At 37.3% G+C, this 27,639-nt stretch overlaps 1 pseudogene across 1 annotated transcript in view; it reads right to left on the bottom strand.

Moving 5' to 3' along the window:
- Positions 1-358: 358 nt before the first annotated feature.
- Positions 359-27,639, bottom strand: part of LOC143651824 (integrator complex subunit 9 pseudogene) — a 39,243-nt pseudogene continuing 11,962 nt past the window's right edge. The window contains exon 3 of the transcript XR_013160237.1: positions 359-821. The product of XR_013160237.1 is annotated as an integrator complex subunit 9 pseudogene (transcript). The remainder of the gene's footprint in view (positions 822-27,639) is intronic.

Below are 27,639 nucleotides of genomic sequence, written 5' to 3'. Positions count from 1 at the left end.
CTCTCTCTAACAGCGAGTTTAATGGTTACAGAGTTCATCAATCAGAAGAATAAAGAATTGCTTGATTCTAAACATTTTGTTTATTCAATTGCCAATATTTATTTCTTCTGTAATCTAGAGAATACCTAGGTGGAGTCCTGTTCAGATTCAGTGGTCATGTCAAGGTTCAGCCATAAAATAAAATTTAAAAAGTAGATATTCATGCAGGAGACCCAGGTTCGATTCCCAGACCATGTATCCCACCTCACCCCACCCCTAAAAAAAAGCAAATATCACACTAAGTATTTCAATAGAGAAACTTTAATATAGGAATAAATTAAATAAAGGTTGGAGACCTAGAAAAATACAAAGGAAACACTAAGCCATCAGAGATAATAATAACAGGAAGCAACAACAACAAGTAGGGCTGAGGGTAGCGGTGGAAAGAAGAGATTAGGAATCTAGTTTATTGGTCAGAACCCATTGGGGGTGGAAACTGAGCTTCTAAGGGAAGGTTCTGTCCAGCTGCTTATTCTGGGTGCTTCACTCCCACCCCCAAATGGAGGCTGGAATCAGCTGCTGTTGCCAGAATGACAATGACAGAAACAACAAACAAACAGGAAAGAACACAAAGCCCTTCCTTCATCCTGTTTTCCAGGCTCTTTTAGTCTAATGCAACCTTTTGTTGAACCTAACAAGAATCCCCTTGGCCAAAGACAGTTCCAGTGACAGCATCACAATGCAAGTATATAATGGTGTGTTTGGAACTGGAAGACAATCACTTGTCGACTGGCCCAGGGATCGAGGAAGCATCTCTAAATAGGTGACGTCTGAACTGAGATCTGAAAAATGAAAATAAGACCCACTTGAAAAGAGTAGTTTGGATAAGAGCATTTCAGACAGAGGGAAAAACTTGAAAAGTACAACCTCAGGAGACAGAAGTACAATGAGGTTGGTGAGGTTGTGTTCAGAGATATAGTTGGAGGAAAGAGCCAGGTCATGTTCACAAATGGATAGGCTCTCTGGTGTAATACTAATTACTCATCTTCTAATATATGAGTGTATATACTATATAATATATTCTAAGAGAACTTAGAATATGTGATGCCACTGCAGGTTTAAAAAATGTGACATTCATTAAGCACTTACCGAATACAAGGCATCATGCTAGAAAAGTAGTCCTGCAAAGAAGGAAGCGAGCTTGCCTCCTATATCTGTTCTTCTGCCTATAATTTGTCTCCTATATTCACTCAGTTTCCCAACTCAGAAACCTCTGAGCCCTTCTACTCCCCACTCCCCACACCCAGTTGGTTATCAAATTCTGTGATTCTACTGACTAATGATAGTTCCCAAATTAACCCCCCCTTCCCATTCCCACTTCCTTGGTATCTGTACCTCCCGAACAGCCCTTCCCAAATCCATCTTTCACGCTATTACCTGACTGATCAGTCCAGAACATAAATCTCCCCACACTAAAAGTTTTCATTAGAAAACCACTGCAGCAGATGAGGTCCAAGCCCCTTGTCATGGTGTTCACAGCCCTCCATAATCTAGTCCCTCACTCCTCCAACTTCATTTCTTCTCCCCTACAACTTTATACAATACTGAACCATTTGTGGTTACCCCCTCAAACCATGTCATTTCATGCCTTTTAATATTATTTCATGTCTTTGCTCACACCGGCTAATCTTTCAAGGCCTACCTTGGGCAAGAGCTCCTCTGGGTAGCTTTCCCTAAATCCCCAAACTGGACTAAATTTCCCTCATCTGTGTTCCCAGGGCTTCCTGTCCATCTCTTGATCTTTTCACTGTATTTGGCTGAAATAATCTGCTTAGATGACAGTAAGCTCCTTGAGGGCTAAGACTGCTCATTTCTGTAACCTCAGCATGCATGGTGCCCAGCACTAAAAGGTACTCAACACTGAACTGATCAACAGAATTTACCTTGCATAGTGCTAGTCAGGAAGCCAGAATCAGAACCTGGCAGGAAACCATCATTTCCCAAGCTTAGAACATGCAGCTGAGGATCCCATGCGGGCATGAACAGGCAGGGCCCACATCATGAAGCACCAAAACAGAATGATTGGTCAGGGACCCCACTGTGTCAAAGAGCCTTGAATTCAGACTTGTCAACTCCAAATATACATATGATTTTCCATTCAGGGTATTTTAAAAGCATTAATATTTTAAAGGTAAATATTTTATATAATGCTTTTTATAATCCTCTAATGCTATTTCTTCACTTTTTTTTTTTTTTTTGGCTTTTTAAAAGGAGAATTTAATAAGTTGTGAGTTTACAGTTCTAAGGCCGAGAAAATGTCCCAATTAAAACAAGTCTATAGAAATGTCCAATCTAAGGCATCCAGGGAAAGATACATTGGTTCAAGAAGGCCGATGAATTTCAGGGTTTCTCTCTCAAGTGGAAGGGCACATGGCAAACAGTCAGTGTCCCTCTCTCATCTGGGAGGGCACATGGTGAGCACGGCATCATCTGCTAGCTCCTTCTCCTGGCTTCCTGTTTCATGAAGCTCCCCGGGAGGCATTTTCCTTCTTCATCTCTGTTCTAGTTTGCTAGCTGCCGGAATGCACTTAGTTCAAGAAGGCCGATGAAGTTCAGGGTTTCTCTCTCAAGTGAGAAGGCACATGGTGAACACAGTCGGAGTTTTTCTCTCATCTAGAAGGGCACGTGGCAAACACAGCGTCATCTGCCAGCTTCTTCTCCTGGCTTCCTGTTTCATGAAGCTCCCCGGGAGGCATTTTCCATCTTCATCTCCAAAGGTCACTGGCTCGTGGACTCTCTGCTTTGTGGTGCTGCAGCATTCTCTGCTCTCTCTGAATCTCTTCTTCACTTTTTAACATACAAGCCGCCTCAAAAATTCAAAGTGGGGTGATACTAAAGAGTCTCAGCAAGGTGTCTCAGAATTAAATTATTAACATCAACACTGAAGAGATGAGATCAGAAATATGCAAAATGTTTCTGGGCCTGAGGCAGGAAGAACAGGAATTTGGTAAGTGGTGATCATGTAATAAATATGTTAAATGAAGAAACAGATGACTAGAAACCTAGTCAATGGAACTCATGTGGAACTTGGCATAAAATTTGAGAAAGGCAGTACCTGAGGGCAAGATCACAAGGGAAACACTCTAGGCCTGCATGGGGAGAGGCTGTCTCTCTGTTTCCTTGGAAATGTGACCCCAATTGTGGGTGTGACTTTTTTAAAATTCATTTATTAATTAAAAATAAGAAACAAAATAAAACAACATACATAATCAGTAATTCACAATATCATCACCTAGTTGCATATTCATCATTTCTTAGGACATTTGCATTAATTCAGAAAAAGAAACAAAAAGACAATAGAAAAAGAAATAAAATGAACACAGGAGAGAAAAAAACAAACAAAAAGATTATACCTATCATACCCCTTACCCCTTGCCTTCATTGATCACTAGCATTTAAAACTAAATTTATTTTAACATTTGTTCCCCCTATTGTTTATTTTTATTCCATATGTTCTACTCATCTGTTGACAAGGTAGATAAAAGGAGCATCAGACACAAGGTTTTCACAATCACACAGTCACATTGTTACAGCTGTATCATTATTCAATCATCCTCAAGAAACATGGCTACTGGAACACAGTTCTATGTTCTCAGGCAGTTCCCTCCAGCCTCGCCATTACATCTTGAATAACAAGATGTTATCTACTTGATGCATAAGAATAACCTCCAGGATAACCTCTTGACTCTATTTTGAATCTCTCAGCCATTGACACTTTGTCTCATTTCCCTCTTCCCCCTTTTGGTCAAGAAGTGACCTTTTGAAATTATACAAAAAATCTAACCACACTGAAAGGCAAAGAAAAAATATCCTAATTTCATATCTGCTTTAGTTTGTTAATGCTGCTGGAATGCAATATACCAGAAATGGAATAATAGCTTTTATACAAGTTTACAGTTCTAAGGCCTTAAAAATGTCCAAACTAACGCATCCAGAGAAATATACCTTGACTCCAAAGAAAGACCAAATGGTGTCAAGGATTTCTTTGTTGGCTGGGAAGACATGTGGCTGGTGTCTGAGGTCCCTGCTCCTGCTTCATTGCTTTGTGCTTCTGATTCCAGTGGCTTCCTCTCTTGTGTCTGTGTGCCCTCCCTTAGCTTCTCCAGGGCAAAACTCTGGGTTCTGACTTGCTTAGCATCTTACGGGAAGGCACATAGCAATATCAGCTGGACTGCTCTCCCACTTTCTGGTTTCAAACAGCTCTTGCAGATCCTGTGTGTCCTTCTGGTGTTTTCCTCTGTATCTCCAAACATCTGTACCTGTATTGGTTTTGAACTCTTTCTTTCTCTGTACACTCTCTTAAAGACTCCAGTAAACTTAGTAAGTTTACTTGAATGGGTGGAGTCACCTCTCCATCTAATCATAAGGTCACAACCATAATTGGTTGGGTCACATCTCCATGGAAACAATCTAATCAAGAGGTCCCACCCTACAATATTGGATCAGGATTAAAAGAACATGGCTGCCCCCATAAAATTGGATTAGGATTCATAGAACATGGCTCTTCTGGGGTACATAATAGTTTCAAACCAGCACAATATCCTCAAAAGAGAGGATATGTTTAGAAAGAGTCTGCATGTATTTATATTTTTTCCTCCCTTCAACAATCAAATGTCTATAGCATGTATACTATAGCATGTATCCAGAATACACTAGATGCTGGAGATATGAAAATAAAGAAGAGGTGGCCTCTGCCCACTAAGAATGTGACATTCTTTTTAAAACTTTTATTCCCAGAGGCTTAAAGTGACTTGAATATGTGAAGTTTCTGGGGAGTAGGGTATGGGGAGATGGAATGATATATTTTTAGCTTTCTCAGTGGCATATCTCTTCCATGGTTATACCATTTCTAAACTGACTTTTCTGTCCAAGAAAACTCCCCAAAATTTCATACCATAACCAGAACTACCTCTCCTGAGCTGTCTGGGATCCACAGCAATGCCAGCAACACTTAACCTCGGTAGTTGTCTTTCAATCCGGCTCCCTCCAGGTGCTCTTCTCTTACCTCAGACCATGTCAGCACATGGTGATGCGGGAGCAGTGGAACAAGGCCCAGGGCAGCCTGGCCGGTGCTGCTTTCACCACGTGGTTAGCTGCCTGCTCAGCACACAGACACACCTTCTGCTAAGGAAATGTGAAAATAGTGGAGACCTGCCATTTGGAGACCATTCTCCTAGCAAAACCCAGGAGATGTCCAGGGATCTATTTCAGCCTCGCCTCTAAGGTAAGTAACTGTCTAGTTACTGCAACTTTAGTGTGAATTTAAGGAAGAAAGAAATGGAAAGTTACTCAACTAATTCTAAAAATTTGAGAGCAGAATGTGTCTGTTCTCTCCCCATCTTCATTATAATTTCATTTCTTGTACCTCAACCAGAATAAGCAGGAAAGCTCAGAAAAATTAAGAACTGGTTACTAAATTTCTTTTTCTTGAAAATAATGTCATTGAGGACTTGAGTTTGAAATGAAAACAGGTTTTCTGGATTATTTTACATTTTTATTTTTCAAACTGTTGTTTTCCCTAATTTTCTTCAGTAATAATTGAGAATTGAATTTCTGGAAAGGTCATCATTAATGATTCAAATGGGAGAGAAGATCCAGAACAAGGACTTTGTGTTCAAAGCTGAAAAGTTAGCTGGGGTACCAATATCAAAAGAGAGTGCCGCAATTTTCAGATCTTGTCAAATGTGCAACTAGAATGGTAGATGGGCTCACCCTAAAAATATGTTTATTAGTGTGTTAAGACTTAGAGAAAAGTCATCTAAGTGAATTCTATGCTTCAAAGTGCTGTAAAGAATTAACTCCAAGCACCAGTTATCACAGAGAATAATTTAATGAGTAACAGGTAAACATCATCATTCAGGGCCATCCTGTAATAATAAATAGGAAATCACACAATAAAAAGGAAGAGACCACATAAGATTCTAGGTGCTAAGTATATTGGTGTTTACCATAAAATTTTTTCAACTTTGATATAAGTTTGAAAATCTTTTACAATAAAATTTTGGGGGAAAAGTCCACACTGGAATGATATATAGGAAATCTTTATTTTAGGGGCATTTATAAACATCCCTCTGAATCAGGCAGTCCAAAAAGCCAACCAAAACACTTTGATGCTGGCTTCTCAGACTCCCATTCCTTCCCTTCCCCAAATTTCCATTAAAACTTCAACTGTCTTGCTTCCTAAAAATTCCATATGACTGCAATGAAGGTTCATTTATTGAATCAATTTATTTCTGAGAAATTAACAACACCCTACCACTACCACCACAGGTTGAACTTCTTACCCATACCAAGGCTCAGCCCTAATGGAGCCTTGGTCATCCTTGAAGCATTACACAGATGGGAAATCCTGGTGACATCAGGGGAAGTCTAGGGCAAAGCTGAAGTAGTTCCACCCCTGAAATATATACATCTCATTGCTTCTCTATGTTTAGTTCCCTCCTTTAAATGATTGGCGTTGGTGTCTGGCTGGTTATCAGATTTAATATGGACTGTCTCTACCTTTTCCTTTACTAAAAGTAGCAAACAACCCTTTCTCAAATGGAAATTATACTCTAATCTACAGAAAATTGCAAATTGCTGAATTAATCTCCGCTCAATTGGAGGAGAGCAAAACAAAGATTGAGAGGAAAAAAGGACTAATTCAAAAGAAATAAAAAAGGCTCTGCCACTGACAGGATAATCTGGGGTCCCTCTCAAATAGAATTAGAGTCCTTTATGCTGCCTTTGCTCTGTAACACAGTTAAACGCTTATCTACAATATGGCCCTGTACCTTGCTTGCTTAAATAGATGAATAGGACATTTAATAGGCACAGAAAAAGCATAGATTATCAAAAAAATACAAACTATGATTACAAAAATTTATACACAATCCTGGTAGAACAAGTTATAGCAAAAGATCCTGTGATTGGTGAAAGGAAGAGCAGCTCTGGGTATAGCAACACAATAGCCTATAGCAACATTGCTTCACTTTTCTGCTTTGATTTACAAATTCCTTCAGCACATATTTATAGTAATTCTATATATATGCATTCATTGACCCTTTAATATGATCTATCGATGTTTAATACTAAAATGTATTTTTTATTTATGAAGTCTTTATATTTTAGATCTCTGCTGCACATGAAGTATCAATAAAGCATGATAGTATACACTTGCATAAAGAATCTACATAAATAAGCCTTGCTTTATTGTTTAAATATTTACATAGAATCTACAAATGTTCATCGGATTAATATGAATAATATTATTGCAAATTTCACTTACATCATCTCCCTGCTCTGACATCTCAATATAAAAGTTATAAGTCATATAATCCTCCCTGACATACAATGGTCACAAGATGATGCAAGATAGGTATAAACGTGCTATTTATGTTAAACATTTATCCTTATGAAAAACTTACCCAATTTCAGAAATAAACCCATACATATATGGCCAATTGATTTTAAACAAGGGTGCCAAGTCTGTTCAAAAGAAAGAGAATAAAAGGGGGAGGTGAGTGGGAGGGAGGGAGGGAGGGAGGAAAAGAGAGAGAGAGAGAGGGAAAGAAGGAAGGAAGGGAGGGACAGAGGGAGGAAGGAAGGAAAGAAGGAGGGAGGGAGGGAGGGAGGGAGGAATGGCAAATGTTTCAAAATGTTAAAAGTTGGTGATCCACGTATCTGAGTGGAGGGTTTGTTGGAGTTCTCTATGGATTTTGAATTATTTTTGCATCTGTCCTGTAAGTTTGAAATTATTTTGAAATAATTTTTTTTAATGAACAAACTACATATATAAACTAAAAATCATAGAACTCTTAGAAAAAAACATAAGGGTAAATCTTCATGACCTTGAATTTGACAACGAATTCTTAGATATGATACCAAAAGCATGAGCAATAAAAGAACATTATCAAGAGGGCAGGCATGGTGGCTCAGCAGGCAGAGTTCTCACCTGCTGTGCCAGCGACCCAGGTTCAATTCCTGACATCTGCCCATGCAGGGTGGGGGTGGGGGGAGGGGGAGAACATTATCAAGAAAGTAAAAAGACATCATACAAAATGGGAAAATATTTGGAAACCATATATCTAATAAGGTTTTAAAATGTAGAATATAAAGAATTCCTACAACCCAGTAATGAAAAGAACTGAATTTTTAAAATGTACAAAGGGCTTGATAGACATTTCTCCAAAGAAGATAGACAAATGGTCCATAAGCACATGAAAAGATGCTCAATATTATTTATTAGGGAAATGAAAATCAAAACCACAAGGGATACCACTTGACACCCACTAGAATAGCTATTATTTTAAAAATAAAAATAACGAGTGTTGGCAAGGATGTGAAGAAATTGTCTTGCTTGTGGAAATGTAAAATGAGACAACACTATGGAAAACAGTTGTCAGTTTTTAAAAAAGTTACACATAAAATTACCATATGGCCTGGGAATTCTACTCCAAGGTATGTACCCCCAACAAAAAAACAAAAATGGATTTAAGCAAATATATGTTTGCCAATGTTCACAGGAGCATTATTCACAATAGTCAAAAAGTCGAAACAAAACTCAAATGTCTATCAACAGATGAACAGAAAAACAAACTGTGGCATTACATGTAATGGAATATCATTCAGCCATAAAAATGAAGTTCTGATACATGCAGCAACATGGATGGACCTTGAAAACATTGTGCTAAGTGAAATAAGCCAAACACAAATAGAAAATATTGTATGATTCAATTTTTAAGTAAATTCATGGAGACAGAAAGTATATTAGAGGTTAACAGAGGCAGGAAGAAAGGGCAAAGGGGGACTTACTGCTTAATGGATACAGAGTTTCCATCTGGAATGATGAAAAATTCTATAAATAGTAATGATGGTTATGCAAATCGAAAATGTAATTACCACCACTGACTGAATTATGCCACTAAAAAGAATTAAAATAACTAATTTTAATTATATATATATATATTACCACAAGAAATTTTTTTAAATGTATCCATTATAATGTGATAATCTAAGATTATGGTGACAGTTGTACAACTCTGTAAATATATTTAAAATAATTGAATGGTACCCTTTAAATGAGTAAACTTTATGGTATATAAATTATATCTCAATAAAGCTATCAAGAAAACTTATCCATGGATAAAATTAATAGAAAACAGAACGATCTGTAAAATTCTAGCATTCACAAATTAAAATTATTTTAAAAGCACCAAAATTAATCATACTCAGAGTGCTGGTTTGAAAGGATGTATGGACCCTAGAAAAGCCATGTTTTAACCAAAATCCCATTTCATAAAATGGCAGAATTATCCCTATTCAATACTGTATGTTTGAAACTGTAATCAGATCATCTCCCTGGAGATGTCACCCAATCAATAGTGGTTGTTAAGCTGGATTAGGGGAGATGTGTCTCCACCTATTTGGGTGGTTCTTGATAAATTTCTGGAGTTCTATAAAAGAGGAAACATTTTGGACAATGAAAGGGATTCAGAGAGAGCAGAGCAGAACGACATAGCCACAAGAAGCAGAATCCACCAGCCAGAGACCTTTGGAGATGAAGAAGGAAAATGCCTCCCAGGGAGCTTCATGAAACAGGAAACCAGGAGAAGAATGATGCCAGGCTTGCCATGTGCCCTTCCAGATGAGAGAGGAATCCTGATCATGTCTACCATGTTCCTTTCCAGATGAGAGAGAAACTCTGACCATATTCACCATCTGCCTTTCCAGATGAGAGAGAAACTCTGACTGTGTTCACCATGTGCCCTTCCACTTGAGAGAGAAATCCTGAACTTCACTGGTCTTCCTGAACCAAGGTATCTTTCCCTGGATGCCTTTGATTGGACATTTCTATAGATTTGTTTTAATGGGACATTTTCTCAGCCTTAGAACTGTAAACTAGCAGCTCATTAAATTCCTCTTTTTAAATGCCATTCCATTTCTGGTATATTGCATTCCGGCAGCTAGCAAACTAGAACACTCAGTAAACATTGCTCACAGGGATAAGAGGAGCTGGGGCCTGTGAGCTGACTGTCAAACTGTCCTTTTTTTCTGTCTCACCCCGGCAACCAAGAAAGCACAACAGAGAACAAGAGACTTATCAGAATGAGAAGCTTGAACTCATCTACAAATTTTTTCATAGGGAAAAATCATTTCTTAAATCTTTGCCTATAGAACACAGTTAATTTTGGCACTTCTCACAAGAGATTGTGCTGTTCCAAATAGCTCTGCACTATGATTGGTAACTGGTCCTGGTTCCAGAGGAAGCAGAATAACCTTTATGCATGTACTGGGAGGATATGTGTCTGGACCAATCCGTCTGTTGGTGGCCTGAATTTGCCTTGCATGTAGAAGAATTTGCCCTGCATGTAGAAGGTGCCTCATCAAGCCCTTCTACAGAACACAGTGGGAGAGCAGTCAAGTGTTTGCCTGGGGCAAGGGATTGCTGGCTGTTGGCCATACCATGCTGTGCCCGTACCATGAGAAAATTATTTCTTAGAAAAAGGGGACATTCATATCCTTGTGAATGGGCCTTCCTAGTGCTGTGTACCATGCATGCCCAACACAAGAGGCACAGAAAGGATCAGAGGGGCCTCTATGCTTTGGCTTGGAACTATTCTCGAACTCGTTGTATGCATAAGCCCGGAAGGAGAGCAGTCACACAGGTCAGTATTTAAAGACTGGAAAGAGGTTTTCTTTTTTCCTTCTTTTTTTTCTATTTTTTTCTTATCTCCAGCATTTAAGGAGAGCTCTGTGATAGCACTAGGAGGAGTCAAGCCTCCTCAGAATCTAAATTAGTGATAACACACTAAAGTATCAAATGGCCTAGGTTTCAACAACAGGTAACAAAATACACAAAGAAACAGAAGTGATGGCCAAGGCAGAGGAGAACTTGAAGGCTTTAGAAACCATCAATGAGGAGGATTAGTCCTGGAACTGTCCAGGCAAAGACTTTTAAAAAGTGATCCTAAATGTGCTCAGAGAGCTAGAGAAAAACATGGACAAAGAACTAGAGGAGACCAGGAAAATGGTAGACGAATACAAAGAGAATATCAACAGAGAGAGAACACTTATGAAAGGAGCCAAACAGAGCTGAAGACCATAGTAACAGAAATTAACAATTTCCCAGTGGACTCCAACACCAGATTGGAGACTGGCAGAAGAAAGTGAACTTAAAGATAGGAAGACTGAAGACATCCACTTTGAGGAGCAGAAAGAGGAAAGAATGAAGAAAAGTGAACAGAGCTTGAGAAACCAAAATAGACCTACACTATACCATGTTTATGATCAAACTGTCCAATGCCAAGATAATGGGAGAATTCTGAAAGCCACGAGTGAGGAGCAACATGTCACATATAAGGGAGCCTCAGTAAGATTAAGTACTGATTTTAAATTGAAAGAAAGCACTGGGAAGACGTAGTTAAAGTACTGAAAACAAAAATTGCCATCCAAGAATTCTGCATCTGGTATAACTTATTTTTCAAAATTTGATATAGAATTTCTATTGGGAATGATGAAAAGGATCTGATAATGTATGATGATGGTTGCACAACACTATAATGTAGCTATCACTGAATTATATATCTGAATGTGGTTATAGGGGGGAGTTTAGGTTGTATATATGTTACTAAAAAATTAAAAAAGAAAAAATGAGGGAGGATTTAAGATTTTCCCAGATAAACAAAAGCTGAGGGACTTCATCACCAAACAGCAACCTTACAAGAAATGCTAAAGGGAGTTCTTCAGGTTGAAAGGAGATGACAGCAGACAATTAAGAATAGCATGTTTTTAAGTCTAATCCATTCCTGTGGGTATGAACCCATTTAAGTAGGACCTTTTGATGAGACTACTCCAGTTAAGCTATGTGTGGCCCAACCCAATCAGGATGGGTCTTAATCCTATTACTGGAGTGAATTCAGACATTAGAGAGAAAGCCACAGAAAGCAATAAGATTAAATGGAATCCAGAAGAGAAGAAAGAAGACCAGGTGCTTACCTCCATACCCAAGGCTATACCCGCCCACAGCCCATACAGTCATACCACCCCACTCCACCCACCGTGAGCCCTGCACACAGGTGCATCAGTTCACCACATTCCTAGATGCACATGTGCTGATGGTACCCAGTCACGCTCCCCAACTCTGGGATAGTGCTGACCTCAGCAGCTGCGTTATATCCAAGCCCAGCCCATGCAGGCATAACGATGACCCACTGCCATAGCTCTGTTATGTGCACAAAGGGACCTGTGCCTTAGACCAACACATACCAGGGTCCTGCCCCCTAGAGCATGAACTCACATAGCCATATCCACCCCCCCTGCCACTGGGCTCCCAATTTTATAGGCACCAGCATGGCACATCCCCAACCTGTGCCTATATCTGCACTGTAATGCATCACCACACGGTTCTGCCATGCCTTTTACCCTGCATTCTGTTACACATCCACACCACAAACAACAGAAGATCACTAAACATATCACAATGCAGACAGATATAGCCCAGCCTAATGACCAAATTAAAACACCAGAGGAAACACCGACGTTGGAACAACTAATCAAAGATGTTCATACACCTCTACTAAATAAAATAAATGGATGGCTAATGACATAATGGAGATCAAGAAGACACTAGAAGAGCATAAAGAGGAATTTGAAAGAACGAATAGAAAAATACCAGATATCACACAGATTAAAAATTCTGTAGACCAAATAAAAAAACATACTAGAGACACACAACAGCAGATTTGAAGAGGGAGAAGAAAGAATAAGCAAACTAGAAGACAGAACAACTGATTTACAAAAGTCAAAATAGCAAATGGCAAAAAGATGGAAAAATTTGAATTGGATCTCAGGGAAATGATGGGCCAAACAAAGCACACAAATATAAGAATCATTGGTGTCCCACAAGGAGAAGAGGAGAATAAAGGGCTCGGGAGATCAATTGAGCATATAATGGGGGGAAATTTCCCAACCCCTATAAAGGACATAAATATACAAGTCAAAGAAGCTCAGTGAACTCCAAACAGAATAAATCCAAATAGGCCTTTCCCAAGACACACATTAATCAGTCTGTCAAATGTTGAAGCAGATAATTCTGAAAGGGGCAAGAGAAAAACAATCTACTACATACAAGGGAAACCACATAAGAATGAGTTCAGACTACTCAACTGTCACCATGGAGGTGGGAAGGCAGTGGTATGATATATTTAAGATCCTAAAACAGAAAGACTTACATCCAAGAATTCTGAAGCCAGCCAAATTGTCCTTCAAAACTGAGAGAGACATTAAAATTTTCACGTACAGACAAATCCTGAAAGAATGTGTCAACAAGAGACCGGCCTAACAAAAAATACTAAAGGGAGTTCTGCCAGTTGAAAAAAAAAAGACAGAAGAGGGAGGTCTGGAGGATGGCACAGAATTGAAGAGTACCAGTAAGAGTAACTTAAAGGATAAAAACAGTAAAAGGGAAAGGGATATATAGTTCTGACAAATAAAATCCAAAGGATATGATGGTAGATTCAAGAAATGCCTCTTCAGTAATAACTTTGAATGTTGAGGACTAAACTTACCAATTAAAACATGCAGATTTGCAGGTTGGACTAAGAAATATAATTGAACTAGATGTAGCTTACAAGAGACTCATCTGAGACAAAAGGATGAAGACACACTGAAAGTGAAAGGACGGAAAAAGATTTTCCATGCAAGTTGTAACCAAAAAAAGTAGGAGTAGCTATACTGATATCGGACAAAATAGAATTCAAATGTAAAGAAATCAAAAGAAAGAAAAAGGACACTATGTATTAATTAAAGGGACAATTCACCAAGAAGAACAAACAATCATAAGCGTTTATGCTCCCAATGAGGGAGGTCGAAAGTTCATAAGACAGACATGGCAAAACTGAACAGAATGATGGATCTTTCAACAATAATAGTATAAGACTTTCACTCTCCACTACAGACAGAACAACCAGACAGAAAATCAACTAGGAAACAGAGAAGTTAAACGACTTGATAAATGAATTAGACTAAACAGACATATATAGGTCATTACACCCCAAAACACCAGTAAATCCATTCTTCTCTAGTGCTCATGGAACATTCTCCAGGATAGATCATATGCTGGGGCACAAAACAGGTCTGCATAAATTTAAAAACACTGAAATTATTCAAAGACTTTTTCTGATCAAAATGGAAGGAAGTTAGATCTCAATAATCATCAAAGAATGAGAACATTCACATATATATGGAGATTAAATAGCATACTCTTAAACAATCAGCCGGTCAAAGAAGAAATTGCTAGAGAAATCAGCAGCTATCTGGAGATAAATGAAAATGAGAATACAACATATCAAAACATGGAATGCGGCAAAGACTGTGCTGAGAGGGAAGTTTATTTCCCTAAATGCCTATATTGAAAAAAAAAGAATGAGCAAAAATCGAGGACTTTCACTGCTCACCTGGAGGAACTTGAAAAATAGCAGCAAACTAACCCCAAAGCAAACAGAAGACAAATAACAAAGATTAAAGCAGAGTTAAATGAAGGCAGAATAAAAGAACAATAGAAAGAATCAATAAAACCAAAAGTTGGTTCTTTGAGAAAATCAGTAAAATTGATGGGCCACTAGCAAGACTGACAAAGATAAAAAGAGAGAGGATGCAAATAAATAAAATCAGAAATGAGAAGGGGTGCACCACCACAGATCCTGAAGAAATTATAAGAGGATACTGTGAACAACAATATGCCAACAAACTAGACAACTTAGATGAAATGGACAAATTCCTGGAGACACACAAACAAGCTCCACTGAGTCAGGAAGAAAAAGATCACAATATAAGTAAAGAGATTCAATTAGTCTTCAAAATGTTCCTACAAAGAAAAGCCCAGGGCCAACTGGCTTCACAGGGGGAATTTTGTTCAACATTCGAAAAAGAACTAACACCAAAACTGCTCAAATTTTTCCAAAACGTTGAGGAAAAAGGAACTCTACCCAATTCATTTCATGAAGCTAATATTATTTTAATATCAAAATGAGGTAAAGATCCTACAAGAAAGGAAAACTACAGGCCAATCTCCCTAATGAATGCAGATACAAAAATTTTAATAAATTATTAGCAAATAAAATCCAACAACACATTAAAAGACTTATATACCAGGACCAAGTGGGGTTTACCATGAAAGCAAGGATGGTTCAACATAACAAAATCACTTAATGTAACACAGCACATTAACAAATCAAAAGGGAAAAATCACATGATCATCTTCATTGATGCTGAAAAAGCATTTGACAAAATTCAATTTCCTTCTCTGATAAAAACACTTCAAAAGAAAGGAATCAAAGGTAAGTTCCTCAGTATGATAAAGGGCATATTTGAAAAACCAATAGCCAGCATTGTACTCACAGGAGAGAGACTGGAAGCTTTCCCCCTAAGACGAGGAACGAGACAAGGATGCCCTCTGTCAGTGCTATTATTCAACATTACACTAGAATGTCTAGCTAGAGCAATCAGGCAGAAAAAAGAAATAAAAGTCATCCAAATTGGAAAGGAAGAAATAAAACTTTCATTATTTGCAGATGACATAACTGTACTTGGAAAATCCAGAGAAATCTACAACAAAGTTACTTGAACTAACAAACAAATTCAGAAGGTGGCGGAATATGAAATTAATGTGCAAAAATCAGTAACGTTTCTATACACAAGAAATGACCTAGCTGAGGAGTGAATTAAGGAAAAACTTCATTCAAAACAGCAAATAAGGGCAGGCCGCGGTGGCTCAGCGGGCAAGAGTGCTTGCCTGCCATGCCGGAGGACCCCGGTTCGATTCCCGGCCCCAGCCCATGTAAAAAACAAACAAACAAACAAAATATATAATAAAAATAAGAAAATGTTTAAAGATGTTTCCCTTTCTTCCTCCTTTCCTTCCTTCTATCCTTCCTTCCTTCTCTGTCTTTAAAAAAAAAAAAAAAAAAAAACAGCAAATAAAAGAATCAAGTGCTTAGAAATGAACTTAACTAGGGATGCAAAGCAATTGTACACAGAAAACTACATACCATTGCTAAAAGAAATCAAAGAAGGCCTAAATAGGTGGAAAGGCACTCCCTGCTCATGGACAGGAAGGTTAAATATAGTTAAGATGTCAATTCTCCCCGAATTGGTTTACAGATCAAATCAAAATTCCAACAACCTACTTTGAAGACTTGGAAAAGCTTATTTCCATCAGGAAGGGAAAGTGACCCCAAATAGCTAAAAGCATCCTAAAAAAGAAAAATGAAATGGAAGGATTCACACTCCTTGACTTTAAAAATTCTTATAAAACCACATGGTCAAAACAGCATGGTATGGACACAAAGACAGAAGTATTGACCAATGGAATCAAATAGAGAAAGGAGAATTAGACTATCAAATCTATGGTTAACTGATTTTTGACAAGGCCCCAAATCCAATGAAAATGGGACAAAATAATTTTTTCAATAAATGGGCATGGGGGAACTGGATATGAGCAGCCAAAAGAATGAACAAGGACTTATACCTAATACATTATACAAAAATTAACTCAACGTGCACCAAACATCTAAATATAAGAACTAGCACCACAAAGCTTCTAGAAGAAACATCTTCAAGACCTAGTAATAGGAGGTAGCTTCCTAAACATTACATCACAAGCACAAGCAACAAAACAAAAAATAGATGAATGGGAATTCCTCAAAATCAAATGCTTCCATACCTAAAAGTCTTTGTCAAAAAGGTGAAGATGCAGCCAATTCAATGGAAGAAAATATTTGGAAATCATGTATCAGACAAAGGTTTGATATCCTATTTCATACAGAAATCATACAACTCAACAACAAAAGAACAAACAACCCAATTATAAAATGGGCTAAAGATATAAATAGGCACTTTTTCTGAAGAGCAAATACAGATTGCTCAAAAGCACATGAAGAGATGTTCATTTTCATTGGCTGTAAGGGAAATGCAGATCAAGACTACAATGACATACCACATCATGCCTATAAGAACGGCTGCTATTAAACAAATAGGAAACTACAAATGCTGGAAAGGGTGTGGAGATATTGGGGCACTTATGCACTGCTGGTGGGAATGTATAATAGTGAAGTCAGCATGGAAGACTCTTTGGTGGTTCCTTAGGAAATGAAATATTGAGTTGCCCTATGACCCAGCAATAGCACTACTTGGTATATAACCAGAAGAGCTGAAAGCAATGACACAAACAGATGTTTATACACAGATGTTCTTAGGAGCATTATTCACAATCACCAAAAGATGGAAACAAACCAAATGCCCACCAACAGACAAGTGAATTAACAAAATGTGGTGTATATATATACGATGCAGCAGTAAGACAAAATGATGTGCTGAAGCACATGACAAGATGGATGAGCCTTGAGGACATAATGCTGAGTGAAATAAGTCAGATACAAAAGGACAGATATTGTGTGACTCCACTTTTCTGACCATGGTAAAGGTAAAATCAGAAGCTTATAATACAGAATATAGGGGACTTAGAGATACATAGAAACTAGAGAAGAGTGAACAGTTAGCTAATGAAATTGAATGCAAATATAAGGGAATAGATAGACTTGAAGACAATTCTCTAGTAGGTCTATAAATAATATTACCATATTGAAGGTGAACAAGATTGAAAGGAGTTGTATAGACCTATACAACTTTAAGTCCATGGTACAGGATGTAAACATGGTACAGTGTTTAAGTCCAGGGTACAGGGGTAAAATTGCTATTGCATGCTATGGGCTATGATTAAGAGGAAAACATCAGTGGTACCACAGCAACAGCAGAGGTAAATAATGGGGGGAGGGACAAGAGTTAAGAGGAGGTTTAGATTTCCTATTTGGTAAGCATGTGTTTATTGGTTATCTTTCTCTGGGGAACAATGAAATTACCTAAAATTGAGAGTGTTGATAGACTATGGGACTTTGGGTATTATATATGATGCCTAATGAATGTAGGTGACTGAAAGCTACACTGACTGAGAAGTACATTGGTGAATGATGGTAGATACATATGATCGAATACTATGCTGCTACAAAAAGAAACAAAGTCATGAGGCATGCAACAATGTGAATGAACCTGTGGAACATTTGGTGAGGCAAAATAAGATGGAAATGAAAGAGCAATTATTGTATGGTCTTCTTTAGAAAATACTTATAAGAAAACAAGGGCCTAGATTGCAAGCTCTTATAGGAGACACATCTAGTCTGGAGTGGTATTATCTCTGGATTTTGAGAAACTATTTATATATGTATATACATATATATAAATCCTGGTTTTTAGAGATAACAATGAAGCTGATCAGGTTGGGGTTAAAGTAATTCAGAACATGGATAAAGAAAACACTGTCTATGTTTTAGAACCACACATACTCTTTGAGACCAAAGGAAGAAAGGTTTATTTTGTCTGGAATTTTCTGTAGCACATAATCTAACTCAACCTATCTGTACAGTTCATTAAAACAACCAAGACACAGGGAGCCCAGAATAAGAAAGAGGGTCTCTAATCCTGTATAACTTAATGTAATGCCTGGATATATCCTAAAATTTATTGAGTAGATAATCAAAAAAGATTTGCAAAGTCCCTTGAGGGATGGGAGAACAAATATGGAACTATTAAACTCTACCACTAGGGAATACCCTGATACTGTGTCGAACTTTAGGGACACCCAAATAAATCAACAGGCTACACACTCAATCGTGAGGCTTACTCTCATGAAGCTTATGTAGGTAGCAAAGAAGCTTAGACTACCTATAGGCATGCCTAAGAGTTACTTCTGGAGGGCCTCTGTTGTCGCTCAGATGTGATCTCACTGTCTCTATGCCCAACTCTGTAAGTGAAATCACTGCCCTCCCCCTACGTGGGACATGACATCCAGGGGTGAGAATGTCTCTGGCGGCATGGGAGAGGACTCCCAGGGATGAGTCTCACCCTGGCACCATGGGATCAACAATTCCATCCTGACCAAAAGGGGAAAATGAAGTGTTAACTAATAAAGTATCAGTGTCCGAGAGAGTTCAAATAGAGTTCAAGGTACTCTGGAGTTTGCTCTTATGCAAGCTACAGCTAAACACTGCTACCTATCATAACTTGCAAAACCCCAACCAAAACCATTCCAGCCAATCCTGAAGAAGACCTAGGGCAATACATAAGATTTTACAAAGGTTTCATGAACTAGAAACTTTCTAGGAACCTACAATCTCTAGATGGGTCCCTGGCCAGACAAGTCCTGAAACCTAGAGGGCCCAGCCTCTTCAGAACATCAGCTAGTTTCATCTCCCTATCCCATACTGTTGATAGCCCCTTCCAACATGAAAAAGTTAGAATGGCTGTATTCTAAATACCCCTAAAAAAAGAGATGGAGAGAACAAAGGTCTCAGTGCAGTTATACAGAGATAATTGGATTTAACAAATAAATATGACTGTAGAATCATTAAATTGATATCTCTTTTAGTTTTCAGTATCTTAGAGTAGCTAGAGGTAAAAACCTAAGATTGTGGAGTTGTAACCCATGTTAAACTCTGAAATCTGTTCTACAACCAATTGTGGTGCTGAACTTCATAATTTATTGCTCTTTCATATATGTTATTTTTCACAAAATAGAAAAAAAAGTTGATTATGATGATTAAAAAAAAGTATTTACTCCTTCTAGCCTCCAAAGTTCTGGAGCAGCTAGAAGGAAAAATCTGAAATGATGGTATGGTAGCCCATGACAAACTCTGGGATCTGTCCTGTAACTACTTGTTGAAGAGTGCTTTGAAAACTGTTGATTTTTCCTTTTTTTGCTTTATAGATATGTTATATTATACAAAAAAAAGTTAAAAAAATGCATAGCTATGTGATAATACCATGAATCACTGATTGTACGATTTGGATGATTATATGGTATGTGCATATATAATATATCTCAATAAAATTACATTAGAAAAGCAAATGAAAAGATAAAATAAGATCTCATAAATATAAATCTAAATATGAGAATAATAATATTATATATAAATGCACTAAATGATCTTTCCAGTTAAATGACAAAGAACTGTTGGAGTTTTAAAAATCCAACACTAAGCTATTTAAAGATACACATTTTAAGGATACCAAAAAGTTGAAAGTAAAAGGATTTTAAAAGATATCAATTAAATAATCAAAGCTAATATAACCAGATTAACACAAATTAATAAGTTGTTTTATGACAAAGTCTTACAGATAAAGAAAGTAACTTCATTGGATTAAAAGTTCAATTCAAAATGAACAGAAAATCTATTTCCATTTATACACAATGAATAAGCTTCAAAAATATATGTAAAAAGCTAAGAGCTATAACAAAGAGAAACATACAATCATGGCAAGAAAGTTTTTTTCTTTTTACAATTTTATTTTTAAAAGTATTTTTTCTTTTTTTAGTTGACATTCCAAAACAACAAACATGAACATTCTTAACATTCCATATATGATGTACAATCAATGGCTCACAAAATCATCACATAGAAGTATATTCATCACCATGATCATTTTTAGAACATTTGCATCACTCCAGAAAAAGAAAAAAAAAGAAAAAACTCATACATACCATACACCCACTCATTGATCACTAGTACTTCCATCTACCTAATGTATTTTAACCTTTGTTCCCCTTATTTTTTTTCTATACCCCTTACCACTCCTGTTGATTATTTCACTAGTATTTCAGTCTACTCATTTTATTGTAACATTTGTTCCCCCATTATTTGCTTATTTTTAATCCATATATTTTACTCATCTGTCCATACCATAGATAAAAGGAGCCCATACCATAGATAAAAGGAGCATAGACACAAGGTTTTCACAATCACACAGTCACACTGTGAAAGCTATATCATTAAACATTCTTCAGCAAGAAATATGGCTACTGGAACATAGCTCTACATTTTCAGGCACTTCCCTCTAGCCTCTCTAGTACACCTTAAAGTTAAAAGGGAATATCTATATAATGCGTAAGAATAACCTCAAGGATAACTTCTTGACTCTGTTTGAAATCTCTCATCCACTGACATTTTATTATGGCAAGAAATTTCTCACACACTTTCAACATTACTTTATAGAATAAACAGGAACAAAAATCCACAGGCTACGAAAGAACTTCTCAACGTGATTAATAATCTTGTGCTAATAGGCAAATGCATACCTACATGCAAAGAATGCTATGGAACAATTCTTTTGAAGCACACAAGAAACAGTAACAAAAGCTGAGCATATTCAAGGTCATAAAAGAAGCCTCAAAAATTTCAAAAGACTATAATCATAAAGAGTAGTCCTCTTATCTTTCTATGATATGTCAGAAATCAATAAAAGAGATGTTAAAAAACTGAAAATTAAGAAGCCACCTTCAAAATTACCAATGAATCAAAGAAAAAAAATCATAATGGAAATTAAGTTTTGGAACAAAGATAATGAAAACACTTAGTATCACAATTTGTGGTTGTGGAATGCAAATAAAAGGGAAATTAGTGGGGAACTTATAGTCCCAAATTATATGAAAAAAGCTGAAAAGTAAGGAGGGCCTATCTTAAAATGATAATGCAAAAGTAGTAATAAAGCCAAAGAAAGATGGCAGGAAAAACCAAGACATGGCACTTTAAGCATATTTTTAGAAAAATTAGATTAATTTTTAAAATATGCTAAAGTAATTACAGGAAATAGCAGATGGGAAATGGGGCTACTGTTCTTTTCCTAACTAACCTATATTAAAACCATTTGATCCTTTTAAACTCTATGCATATACAACTTTGATAAAAAATCAAAACCGAATTAAAAAGGAAAAAAGAAAGAAAAACAAAGCATAACAAAAGCCCGTATGGTAAATGTTGTCATGCTACCAGATATACACCATTATGCCACCACAGAAGTAAGAGAGCTTTGACAATGTAGAATTTTTGACACCTCCAATATTCTGCACAAGAGCAAACCCCTACCACCTCCCTTTCTGCACTTTCTGCCAATTATCCTATAGAAATGTGCCCCTCCCCCGCTCAGGGCTGTCATCATCTTCAGTGTCAGTCCACCTGTGCAGAGTCTCCCACTAAAGCTCCTTTAATGCAGAAAAAAAGGGAAAGAAACAAGAACAAATAGAATTATAAGTAACTGTCACCAAGAATAATTAAATAAAATTATAAGTAACTGTCGCCAAGGAAACTGTTAAAGAATAGCTTTAAAGGCATGGTAAGGTCACCTCAAAAGAATCTGATAAGTACTTTAAAATACCATATTTATCTTTCAAATGACATTCATTTTGCCTCCATCTGGCCACTGAACAGAAACCTTAACACATCTGGAAAAAAAGTGGGTAGTGTGTAGGATTCAAGCAAACGCATCAAACAATTTTAAGCTTAAGTGGTTGATGATGAAAATGACATGCAAATCCAAGTGGAAAAAGCCACATCCATAGCTAATTTCATTAATGTTTAATACTTCATGATCTATCAGGACTGAGGCTGAAGAAAATTCTCTCAAGCACTTCCAAAATGGAAGTAACCAGCTTTTTTAATCTTCAAAACACATCACTTAGATGATACTGTGAGCCAGTGATTGTATACTTGAGATCATCTGTAATGGTATGTGAAGATATCTTAATAACATTGCATTCTTAAAAAAAACACTGCCTACGGTTCAAACACACACTTGAAAAAATAAAGTATTTGAACAGTGCATTCCTCTGAAACTTAAAAGTGAGAAAGATAGTCAAGTGCCAATATAATTACTTTCTGATATGTAAATAAATAAAACTGTGTTGTTTCACTTTTTTTTGGGGGGGGGACATGGTCCAGACCCAGGTGTCCAGCATGAAAGGGAAGCATTCTACCACTGACCCACACGTGCACCCTGTGCTGTTTCACTTAAGCGTTTTTTTTTTTTTTTTTTGCTTAAACACAATAAAAAGGTATAACTCACTCAGTAAGAAGACTTCTCAGAGTTATTACAGGCAGATATATCTGTCTTTGCCATACTGAGAGAGGTCAAAAAATAGGCACCTGCTTTAGGAACATCCAAACTACAAAGGACAAGTGGGCCAGTTGTTGATAAGGTACATGCAGGTACCCTATTTCTGGGTGATGAACTGTGGTTGGGAAATCGGGAATCTACAGGTAAAGAAGCAAGAAGAATGGATCATGTTTAAAAAAAAAGAACTGGATTGTGAAAGAATGATAATCAAAACCCTGGCCTTGACACACATTATAAAATTATTATTTTCTTTTCCCTCCTCAAGAGTACTTCTGTTTATAATTATATAATGTATTTCTCACATATATATAAATAGAGAAGAAAGCAGGCATTTTCTTCATACAACAATCAATTCCCTCCCCAAATTCCTTCAATGACATGTTTCTGCTATGATTTAGCAGTATTTCTTGTCTTCTGGGGGAGGTACTTTCAAGTGGTTCTGGCCTGACCATGAAGGGGTTAAATGAACAGCAAATATTTACTGTAGGTTAAATGGAAGAAACTCACCTTGTACCCTTTCCTAAATGCCTCTGCCAGGCCCTCATTTTCCTTTTTCTGTCAACAACCCTCTCTTTCCTTCCCGCCTCTCTTCTAGCATCCCTGACCTCAAATCTTTGGGGGCACCAAAGCATGGCGGGAATGAGAGGAGCAACGTGCTGCTACTGTCACTGCATCAAAGGCCCATAAGATCCCAAAGGAAAACCTGAATAACTGGAAATGTGAAGTTTAAACATTAGCTGGCAAATATTTCTTTTGTATTCCTCGCATATAAGTGCACATTAAAGTTGTTTTCTTCAAGCAACTAGGAATTAAGTGTGTGGAATGAAGGATGGGCAACAAGGGCTAAATAAATCTTTGAGATAATCTAGTTTAAACCCCTTATAGTTTAAGACCCTGGACAGTTCCAGAGACTTACTCAAGGACCCACCAGAAGTTAGCAGCAGAGTGAGAATAAGAAACTAGATCTACTGACATCAATCAATGGTTACCACTAGTAATCTAGGATAAATTGATTATATTCTAGTAAACAAGGGTAAGTAACATTAATGAATCACCTTCTAAGGTGCCTGAAACTATAGAGCTATAGCCATGTTTCTTGAAGATGACTGTATAATGATATAGCTTTCACAATGTGACTGTGTGATTGTGAAAACCTTGTGTCTGATGTTCCTTTTATCTATGGTATGGACACATGAGTAAAAAATATGGATTAAAAATAAATAAAAGGGGGAACAAATGTTAAAATAAATTGAGTGTATTGAAATACTAGTGATCAATGAAAGGGAGTAGAAAGGGGTATGGAAAAAAAATAGGGAGAACAAGGGTTAAAACATATTGGAGGGTGCATAAGTGGTTCAGTGGTGGAAGGTTGTTTTCATGGGTTCAATTCCCGGAACATGCACAGCTCCCCCCACCCCTGTAAATATATACACACATACATACAAATTCTGACTACTAAAAATAGGCCCCCAGCTCAGGTGAACCTGGTCAAAGTGGAGGTCGCTAATTTTTGCCCTGGCGCCAAGGGGGCAGGGATGTCACAAAAAGAAAAAAGAAAGAAACAGGTTTTTGTGGCTGTGTTTCTACAAGGGCCTGACTGTCTTTGGATATAGCAGCAGGAATTCTCCGGCTGCAACAGCCCCAGGCATAGGCAGAAACAAGCTTGTCAGAGACCTTGTCTGGAGCTTGTACCTTCCCCAAGGGAGGGGTGAGGGGTGAGGCCCAACTCAGGTGGAATCCCTCCCTCAAGGAATTCAGACCACACAGGGCTTGGTAATTTGAAGCCATTAAAACCTGCCTACAAGCTCTCCTCTGTCTCCACCATGCCTTGAGCAGGGAGAGTCTACCAAAGTTAAAGGTACTGCATCATCTTATGCTGGTGGGACCTGTAGGCAGACAAATGCCACAAACTGGGTAGGATAAGAAAAACAGAGCCCAGGGAATTCACAGGAAAATCTTTGAACCTGCTAGGGCTTACCCTCAGGGAAAACTGACCAGGTGACTCTTTCCTCCTGACAGGAAGCCAGTTTGGTCTGGAAATATCCAGCTGGGGTCTATAATACCCAAGTAGACCCTTCCATGGGTGGAGGGAAAAAGGCACCATACAGGCAGGGCAAGAAACAAGAATGCAAGAACTGAAGAATTTTTCTCTGTTAGACAAAACCTAAGCTATTCAGAAAAAGCTGAAATGAATGTCAAAGAACAGACAGACAACAGATTCATCCAGCAAGAAAACCCTAGGTAAAGGAAGTGAAAACAATCTCCAGAATAAATAAATTAGGGTAATTAAATGCCGAGATGCCAGCAAAAAATACTAAATCACACTAGGAAAATTGAAAATATGGCCCAGTCAAAGGAACAAACCAACAACTCAAAGGAAATACATGAGTTGAAACAATTAATTCAGAATGTTCGAACAGACATGGAAAACCTCATCAAAAATCAATCAGTGAATTGAGGGAGGATATAAAGAAGGCAAGAACTGAACAAAAAAAGAAATGGAAAGTCTGAAAAACAAATCACAGTACTTAAGGGAATGAAAGGCACAGTAGAAAAGATGAAAAAACAATGGAAACCTACAACGTTAGATTTTGAGAGGTAGAAGACAGGATTAGTGAACTGGAGGATAGAACACCAGAAATCCTAAAAGCAAAAGAAAATATAGGGAAAAAAATGAAAAATATGAGCAGGGACTCACGGCAGTGAATGACAATATGAAATGCACGAACATACGCGTTGTGGGTGTCTCAGAAGGAGAAGAGAAGGGAAAAGGAGGAGAAAAACTCATGGAGGAAATTATCACTGAAAATTTCCAAACTTTTATGGAGGACTTAAAATTACAGATCCAAGAAGTGCGGTGTACCCCAAAGAGAATAGATCCAAATAGACATACTCCAAACACTTACTAATCAGAATGTCAGAGGTCAAAGACAAAGAGAGGATCTTGAAAGCAGCAAGACAAAAGCAATCCATCCCATATAAGGGAAGCCCAATAAGACTATGTGTAGATTTCTTAGCAGAAACCATGGAGGTGAGAAGATACTGGGGTGATGTACTTAAATTACTAAAAGAGAAAAACTGCCAACCAACAATTCTATATCCAACAAAAGTGTCCTTCAAAAATGAGGGGGAAATTAAAACATTTTGAGAGAAAAAACCACTGAGAGAATTTGTAACCAAGAGACTGGCTCTGCAAGAAATATTAAAGGGAGCAATAGAGGCAGATATGAAAAGACAGGAGAGAGAGGTGTGGAGAAGAGTGTAGAAAGGAAGGCTATCAGTAATGGTAAAAAGAAGAAAAATTAGATATGACATATAAAAATCAAAAGGCAAAAGGGTAGAAGAAAGTACTTCCCATACAGTAATAACACTGAATATTAATGGATTAAACTCCCCAATCAAAAGACATAGATTGGCAGAATGGATTAAAAAACAGGACCCATCTATATGCTGTCTACACATCTTAGATCCAAGGATAAACACAGGTTGAAAGTTAAAGGTTGGGAAAAGATATTTCACGCAAATAATCAGAAAAGAGCTGGAGGAGCTATACAACTATCAAACAAATTAGACTTCAAATGTAAAACAGTTGAAAGAGACAAAGAAGGATAGTATGTATTAATAAAAGGAACAATTCAACAAGAAGACATAACAATCATAAATATTTATGCACCAAGCCAGAATGCTCCAAAATACATGAAGCAAAAACTGAAAAGAGGAATAGATACATCTACCATAATAGTTGGAGACTTCAATTCCACATGCTCATCAAAGGACAGAACATCTAGACAGAGGATCAATAAAGAAACAGAGAATCTGAAAAATACAATAAATGAGCTAGACTTAACATTTATGGAAATTATACCTCACAACAGCAGGATACATCTTTTTCTCAGCTGCTGATAGATCATTCTAAAGGACAGACCATACGTTGGGTCACAAAGGAAGTTTCAATAAATTTAAAAAGATTGAAATCATACAAAACACTTTCGCAGATCAAAAAGGAATGAAGTTGGAAACCAATAATAGGCAGAGTGCCAGAAAATTCATAAATATGTGGAGGCTCAACAACACACTTTCAAACAACCAGGTCAAGGAAGAAATCACAAGAGAAATCAGTAAATATCTCGAGGATAATGAAAATGAAAACACAACATATAAAACTTATGGGATACAGCAAAGGCAGTGCTAAGACGGAAATTAATTGCCCTAAATGCCTATATCAAATAGGAAGAAAGGGCAAAAATCAAGGAATTAATGTCCACTTGGAAGAACTAGTGAAAGAACAGCAAACTAACCCCAAAGCAAGGAAAAGGAAAGAAATAACAAAGATTAGAGCAGAAATAAATGAAATTGAGAACATGAAAACAATTGAGAAAATCAATAAAACTAGAAGCTGGTTCTATGAGAAAATCAATAAGATTGATGGACCCTTAGCAAGATTGACAAAAAGAAGAGAGAGGATGCAAATAAATAAGATCAGAAATGGAAGAGGAGACATAACCACTGACCCCACAGAAATAAAGGAAGTCATAACAGGATACTATGGACAACTTTATGCTAATAAATACAACAATGTACATGAAATGGACAACTTTCTAGAAAGGCATGAACAACCAA

The sequence above is a fragment of the Tamandua tetradactyla genome, chromosome 12, assembly GCF_023851605.1.
Source record: "Tamandua tetradactyla isolate mTamTet1 chromosome 12, mTamTet1.pri, whole genome shotgun sequence".
Classification (NCBI taxonomy): domain Eukaryota; kingdom Metazoa; phylum Chordata; class Mammalia; order Pilosa; family Myrmecophagidae; genus Tamandua; species Tamandua tetradactyla.
This window is presented reverse-complemented; position numbering and strand designations above follow the sequence as displayed.